This window comes from Nymphaea colorata, chromosome 3, assembly GCF_008831285.2.
Source record: "Nymphaea colorata isolate Beijing-Zhang1983 chromosome 3, ASM883128v2, whole genome shotgun sequence".
NCBI lineage: Eukaryota > Viridiplantae > Streptophyta > Magnoliopsida > Nymphaeales > Nymphaeaceae > Nymphaea > Nymphaea colorata.
Window position 1 is genome coordinate 29,986,106 of NC_045140.1, and position 8,412 is coordinate 29,994,517.

Consider the following 8,412-nt stretch of genomic DNA (forward strand, 5'->3'; position numbering starts at 1 on the left):
CACAAACCACAATCAAACCACGGCTAACGAACAAACCACGCCCTTTCCCACATAGGACGGCTAGGCCCGCGGTGGTCGTGTCTTTGGCCTACGGCCTCCGAGGTACCACGAGACGGACGATGGGTCTAAGCCCGGGCTAAAACAGCAATAAGCAAACTAACAAGTCCCTAATGCAAAAGCAAATACTCCCACCCGTAACTACAAGGGGGTTAAGGAGATGATACCGGCCAAGGCGATTCCTTGGCTATCCGAGAGAGATCCGAGGCTAAGACCGTGCCTCGGATATTGCAGCTACGGATTGAAGAAGTCCGCTTGAGGCGAGCCTCCTCGGAGCTTGCTGCAAGGGCTGGAGACCGGCGGGGAGCGCACGGCCTGTCTGCCGCTGAATTCCGACGATGCTGACGTAAAGAGAGAGCCGGCCAAGATGGCTCGGCCGACGCTGGCCGCGTGACGGGTGTCGACGGTGTAGGCGGGAGGGCGGTGGCACGCGCGCGTCTGAGTGCGCCGATGCCGCTGCTGCTACTGCACGTACTCCGGCAGAGTGACGAGGGGGGCGAGTGCCCGAAGCGGCAACGGCTACCTGCCTTCCTTCGGGTGTGGCTCGGCCACGGACGCCGGCAGGATGCCGACGGAGAGGGTCGACCGCGGGGCAGCCGATGGATCAGCTACACCTAGCCCTAACTAAGGCACGGCTGGGCTTAGTTACGACTGGGCTCTAGGCAGGTGGGTCGGTCTGGTCAAGAGAGGTTAAGGTCGAGGTAGGCTGAAGAAAAGATGAGATTTAGGAGGGGTGTTAGGGTTTCTAACTAAGATGGCAGGCCAATGCGGGTTGGCTAGGGCTGAGCCTAAGCTCGGAAAGTTGGTCAAGAAAGACCGAATGCGGTAGTGGGTTCTAGATGGTAGGTTGACTACTGGACCAAGTGATGGGTCCGGGTGAAGTAGGTTCGGGCAATCTCGAGGTAGGCTCGAGATGACTAGGGTTAAGTCAAGCTGGGGGGTTGACCTAGTGGGCTAAGTCTAGAAGTCAGAGGGCTGACTAAGTCCTAAGGTCAAGTGGACTCGGATCGAGTGTGGGTAGTGAACTCCTAGGTATGACGACGCGTGAGGTTGACCTAGCTAGGTGGGCTCGGGCTTGGCGGTCTAGCCAAGTGAGTGCGTCGGATCTTGCCACGTGGCAAGATCAACGGCTCCAAGATGCTCGCTAGGGGGAAAGCTAGCGAGGAGGGGAAGAAGAGATCACTTTCCTAGAAGGTAGGAACGAGATCGAGGAGGAATTGCCAAGGGATCGAGGCAATCGGCGAGGTGGCACTCGAGAATCCTCGAGTTTTCTCTCTCTAGCTAGATGGGTGACACGTGGAGGAGATAAACGGTGGGAGAGGGCTGCGGTTTAGGGTTGAGATGGAGGTAGAGAAGATGGGTGAGAAAACGGGAAAGGGGAGCGCTTCTAGGGACTTGCCAAAACGCTCGGGTGTAGGTGGCACGCGGTTTGGTGAGGTGGCAGCCGCGTGGACTGGGCGAGACTCCAAGTGGGACCTAGTGGGACAGATGGCAGTCACGTAGGGTGATGACTGGACACGAGATGGCTGGGATGCGGACAGGTGGCGCGATGGAGGGCGGAGACGTTAGGGTTTGACGCAAGAAGAATACACCAAAAAGGAAAGCGGCGGGCTGAGGGTGCGAGCTGGGAGCTCGGGATCCCAGAGGGATTTTCGGAGGGGACTAGGCGAGCTGGAGAAGACACATGGCAGGCTACGAGGACAGGGTATGACGCGGGTTGACGGATGTGGGACACGTGTAGAAACGGAAGGCCAAGATGCGCGGTAGGAAGACTTACCAATTCGGGACCGGCGGCCAAGGGAGACGCGGGCCTTCACGCGCCGCGGCTAGGGTTAGCTCCTCGTCCAAATGACGCTGATGCCCTTCTCGAATCTGCAGGGGCCTTTGGTGGCGGAGGGGCAAGACTGTCCTTTACGCCGGGAACAATGGTGGACGCCGGAAGTTGCAGCGGCGCTTAGCTCCGACCAGATTTCCGGCCGAGGCGATTTCTGTCTTCTCACGGGCCGAATTTGCCCAAATTTGACTATGTTGATCAGCACGAAGAGGCGATTCCAATGCAGTAGTTTAGGGGACCAAACCTCGATATTGAACCGTGATTTTGAATCCTTAAGGCCGCTGGATTTCTTGCCAACTTCGATTTGGAGCCGACGGTGGAATTGATCTTTTTGTTGATACAGCCGTCGTGAACCGTGAGGGGTGGCTTGGGTTGGTTCCTACGGATAGAAAACCGATTCCAAGCGGGGAAGAGAGTGCACCAAGGGAGGGGCACCGTAGATCCTCAAACCAGTCACTCGGGTATGCCGAGCAAGGGGCCTAGGTCGCGGGTGAGGCTCCGGAAGCGAACAACTCCAAGCCGAATGGAAAAGTTCAATGATCCGAGTACTAACCTTGATAAGCCGTCGAATCGAAGCTTTGGGGACTTCGATCTTCTCTTGTGCCGAACTCAGCCTTTCTTCTCCTTCGTGTTCAAGGGGAAGGCACCAATGTTCGGGCTGTTGATCTTCTTCGTAGAGGCAAGCGTGGACGAGGAGGGATCACCGCCGGTGGGAGGGGATCCGCCTGGTTTGTCTTCCTTGAGGCCGAGGTCAACACGGACGACGGGGGCAAGGGGATTCGATGGGTGGAGACGCTCCTAACTCGGGTAGAGAGAGGGGGTCGAAGAGATGGAGTCCTCGAAGAGGAGAGAGAGCCAAAACTCGCAATGAGCCAAAATTCGATTTCCTCGATACAATTACAAAGGATCCAATACAATATATACAAAGAGAAAGTGATCCGGGATTATCACGCGCGGATCCAAACCCAAAATCTAAAAAGCTCAAGGCGCTCGGCACAACCCGCCGGCTTAGGTCTTGACTTCGAATCTCAAAGGTGCCAAGTAAAAAAACGAGTTAACAAAAGCTTAGTACTAAAGTTAAAATAAACGCCTAAGTGCTAAAACGACTCCTTGAACCTTGCGAGCCCAAGGAGGGGGACCTCGTGAGGGTAAACGCCCTCACTTCGCATTTAGAGTATAAGGGCTCGGTCTGGTTGACCGAGCCATTCGCTTAAGACCTTTGGTCTTAGACGACCTCGCGGGTTGAGAAAGTCGGACTCGGTTTGGGTGCGTCTAGCCTACGCTCGGTGAGTTCTACAACTGGTTCAGTGTGACCCGGAGGTTCATCCTGTTCGAGCACCGTTGCGGACTTGGCTGCTCCTCCCGCTCCTCCCACTGCAACCTGACCTGGTGCGTCGTTAGCCTCCTTAGGAGTTTCCTCGGCTAACTGATGCAAGGACCGAGCCCACAAATCTGATGCTCTTCTACGCCTAATGCTTGACTCGGGCTGTTCGGCCTCGCCTGGGTCTGGACCATCTGGTAGGTCCGTAACAGATTCCCCCTCCCTACCTTGCACTTGTCCTCGAGCGCTGGAAGAGGGAAAACGATGAGCAACTGACCCAAATTCCTCCCAAGAGGTTCCTTGGTCGGGGCCTTCCCACTCGACCAATACTTCATGCCTTGTTCTGCCTTGCCTTCTTGTATATCTGTGCTTTAAAATTCTGTAAGGCGTCGGCAACTGGTCCGGCACATGTTCCACGGTAGTCGGTATCTCGCCTTGATGTGGTTTCAAGCGAGAGACATGGAACACAGGGTGGACTTGTGCCTCTCTGGGCAATCCCAATCGGTATGCGGCCTTGCCGACTTTCTGTAATATGGGATATGGCCCATAGTAACGCGGCAGAAGTTTCGAGTATGGCTGCCCCATTAGAGACTTCTGCTTCAGAGGAAGCCTCTTCAACCATACGTACTGCCCTTCTTCGAATCCTCGGTCTTGTCTACCTTTATCGTAGACTTGCTTCATTCGATTCTGCGCTTTAATCAAATTCTGTTTTAAGGAGTTAAGGACCTCCTCTCTGGTGCGCAGTTCGCAGTCCACATTATCCTCTAAGGCGCTACCTCCTTCATAAGTTGGAATGGTTGGAGGTGGAAAACCGTAGACTGCCTCATAGGGAGTCATCCCTGCCGACGAGTGCCAACTCGTGTTGTAAGACCACTCGGCCCAGGGTAAGTATTTGACCCATGAATTAGGTCTTTCTCCCGCGAAGCATCTGAGATAAGTCTCGAGAGACCGATTCACAATCTCGCTTTGCCCGTCGGTTTGCGGGTGATGGGCAGTGCTGAACCGAAGTTCTGTACCTAACGTCTTCATATACTCCTTCCAGAACGCGCTCATAAAAATAGAGTCTCTGTCGCAGATGATCGTCTGAGGCATCCTGTGGAGTTTTCCAACGTACTCCTGGAAGACGTGAGCCACCATTGGCCCTTGGTACAGTCGTGGCAATGGTGCAAAGTGGCTGTATTTAGACAGCCTATCAACCACAACTAGTATTGCCTCTTTTCCTTCTGAGCGAGGCATAGCATCTATGAAATCCATGGTGATATCCGTCCATGGTCTAGTAGGAATTGGGAGTGGATTTAGGTGACCTGGAGGCTTGATTGCCTCGTACTTCTCCCTTTGGCAAATCTTGCACTGACGGATGTATCTTTGCACATCGGCCTTCAGTCCTCGCCACCAGAACTGGGCCTTGACTCTACTTACGGTCTTCGCGACCCCTTCGTGTCCTGCAGCAGGCGAGTCATGGAAATGCTGCAGAAGCTCTCGTTTCAGCTCTGAATTAGGAGGGACAACAGCTCGACCCTTCCTAAAAAGAAGATCCCCTTTAACCGAATGCAAAGGGATGGAACCCGGATTCTGCTTTTCTGCAGCCTTAAGTAACTTGGTCGATTGGTCATTATCTTGTTCGTTGGCCAATCGTACCCATAAGTTAGTTTCCACCACTGACAGTGTCATGAACTGTTCGGTAAGGCGTGATAGGGAATCGGCCGCCTTATTTTCAGGACCTTTCTTGTATTCGATCTCAAAATCGTACCCCAATAATTTGGCTAACCAACGTTGCTGTGTGGGGGTGGATACACGTTGCTTAAGCATGTATCTCAAACTGTTCTGATCGGTCCTTACTATGAATCTGCGTCCAATCAGATAAGGACGCCATTTCTCCACCGCAATGACAATAGCAAGCAATTCCTTCTCATAAGTTGAGAGAGGTTTAGCCCTACTGGTTAGGGCCTTCGACATGTATGCGATGGGATGACCCTCTTGGCCGAGTACGGCCCCAACGCCGACTTCACATGCATCGGTTTCAATAGTAAAGGTCTTAGTGAAGTCGGGGAGTGTCAAAACTAGAGCGGTCATCAAGGCCGATTTGAGTTTGTCAAATGCGACCCTAGATTTCTCTGTCCACTGGAAAGCTCCCTTTTTCAGCATCTGGGTTAGAGGTTGTGCGATGATTCCATATCCTTGTATAAACCTCCTGTAATATCCCGTGAGTCCAAGGAAGCCTCGTAGACCCTTTAGATCTTTGGGCAGTGGCCATTTCTCCATGGCTTGCAATTTTTCGGGGTCTGCCCGAACCCCTTCTCGCGACACAATGTGCCCGAGATACCCTATGGAAGATTGTCCAAAGCTACACTTGGACATCTTCGCAAAAAGCTGATGTTCCTTCAATATGCTTGGCGTTATGCTCAAGTGTTCCCGATGTTTTTCCTCACTCTGGCTGTAGATGAGGATGTCGTCAAAGAAGACCAAAATAAAACTGCGTAGGTGCTCCCGAAATACGTCGTTCATGCACCTCTGAAAGGTGGCTGGTGCGTTTGTTAACCCAAACGGCATTACTAAGAATTCGTAATGCCCATCGTGAGTACGGAAAGCAGTCTTTGATATATCTTCGTCTTGCATTCTTATTTGATGGTAGCCGGCGCGAAGATCTATCTTTGAAAAGATTGTGGCTCCGGTGAGCTCATCCAACAACTCATCTATGACCGGTATTGGGTGCCGATCCTTGACGGTTACCTCGTTCAATGCTCTGTAGTCTATACAAAATCTCCATGTGTTGTCTTTCTTCTTCACCAAAAGGACTGGGGAAGAGAACGGACTACTGCTCGGACGGATGATACCATCATGGAGCATCTCTTTTACGAGGCGCTCAATTTCCGCCTTCTGACTATACCCATACCGATAAGGCCTGACGTTTACCGGCTCCGCTCCTTGCGTGAGTACTATGCGGTGGTCATAGGCCCTTTGAGGAGGTAGGCCTTTCGGTTCCGCAAATATCTCGGGAAACTCATTCAACACATTCTGAATTGAGGGGGGATCGGTTCTTCAATGGTCTCGTCCGATCTCGGAACATCTGTAGCTAGCGTAAGGACCCAGCAAGCGGGCTGCTCCTGGTCGAGGCAACGCAGGGCGGCCTTAGGACTTGTCGTGCTGGCTAGTCCTTGCAACGTGATGGGCTCCCCATCAAGCTCTGGAATGAACGTCATAGAGAAATTCTTGACGTCCCAGTGGATATCTTTCCACGATAAGAACCAAGACATGCCTAGGACTAAGTCGACTCCATCCAAGGGTATGACCAACGAGTCAACTTTGAAGGTGCGTTTCTTGATGTTGACCTCCATGTCCTTAACCTCGTGCATGCACTTCAGCCGATGGCCCCCTCCCACGACAATCGTTTGGGGTTTACTTGGTTGCAAGGCAACATTGCACCTTTGAGCCGCTTCCTCGGTTAGGAAGTTATTCGTTGCTCCACAATCAAGCAAAATCAAAACTTTTTGCCCGTTGATACGCCCAAATACTCGCATGGCGTTGGGCTTGTGGGGGTCTTGCATGGTGTGAAGAGACTCACCCTCTTCGGGTTTGCCTTCGGCTTTTGGAGTCTCTTCTTTCTTCGTTTCTACCTTTTCCGGCCTCTTGGCCTTTCTCCTTGTTCTCTCCTCTTGCTCAGAAGAGGAGCTAGAGCTGGAAGGTGAACTCGAGGATGAGTCACTATCCGAGCTGCTGCTGTATTCGGGATCGCTGACCACCGTTACATGGAAGAAGGATTTGCATTGATGGTTCTTATCCCATTTGGCCTCACAACGATAGCATAAGCCTTTTCGTCTATACTCTTCAATTTGCTTCGGTGTGAGATAGCGGGTAGGGGGGTTCCTACCAGATCTTGTATCGGCCCTGAACTCCCGTCGAGGTGGGTAGGGAGTTGATTCATTACCCCTGGGCCGTGAGCTAGAAGAGAACGCCGGTTTCTTCTTCTGCTTGTCAAATTTGCGAGTCCTTTTTAGGGCTCGCCTCTCCTCTAAGCGCTCTTCACATATTCGCGCCATGGCAAAACATTCTTTGAGGGTGTCATAGTTCTGGACTTTCATTTCGAGGACAACCTCTTGTTTCAATCCACCTTTGAAGGCTCCAATAAGCGCCTTCTCGGTCCATTGGACTCGGCTAGCCAAACGGATGAACTCTTTGTGGTAGGCTGGCACGGTCGTTCTTTGGACTAACTTCTTCAAGTCTTCGTCGTAGTCCAAATAGGTGGAATCACCGAATCGGAGTTGGAAGCTTGCTTTGAACTTCTCCCAAGTTGGATCTCTAGTTTTATGGTCAAACCAGAGATATTGGGTAGTGGCCTCGCCTGTGGTATTGGCGGCCGCTATCTCTATCCATTCCTCATCCGGGATACGGTGGCAAACAAAGTAACGCTCTGCCATGAAGAGCCACTCTCTTAGACCTTCCCCATTAAACTTCGGAAACTCGTATCTAACCGTGGGGGTTCTTCTCTCTTCTTGACGAGAGCTGGTTCTTCTTCGTTCTCTTTGAGGAGATTCACCCTCCTCTCCTTCCGAGCCATAAAAGCTTCGGCTTTGGCTATGATTTCCAATGCGTTGCTGTTGGAAGGAACTTCGCATCTCTTGGTGAGTGCGATCCGGCGGTGGGTGCATTCTGCCCCTTCCGGCACCTTCACGAGGGGTGCCTAAATGTGAAGCGTCATGTGTATCCGCTTCCACATATCTGCCCTTGCCCTTGTCTCGTCCTGAAGTGGAGGGGTCCGAGGTGGGTCGATCTGTACCAATGTTGAGGTGGGCTGTAATCGCTTTAAGCATGCCCTTCATCTCATTGGTTTCACGCTGTTGTTCTTCCTCTCGACGGACGGCCTCATTTCTACGTTGCTGGTCCATGTTGTGCATCTCTCTTTTCCAGCGGTTAAAGTCCCGCTCTAGTTGTAGGATGCGACCGGCAAGGGGTTCTTGAATCTCTACGGATTCAGAGGGATGAGGTGCCTCGGTTTGGCCCTCATCGGCGGTGCCTTCCTCAACGTTGAGGTTCTTCTTGGATTTGGCCATTTGTATGGCTTGAAATCGCCAAGGCAACACTGTAACGATACCTAAACTGCGCTGACCTAGAAATCCAAAAACTGAAACACTGCCACTCTTAAGCTACGCTGGCCTAACTAAACTGACTCTACCCTCTGCACGCTGCCGCTGCCGCTGATGCC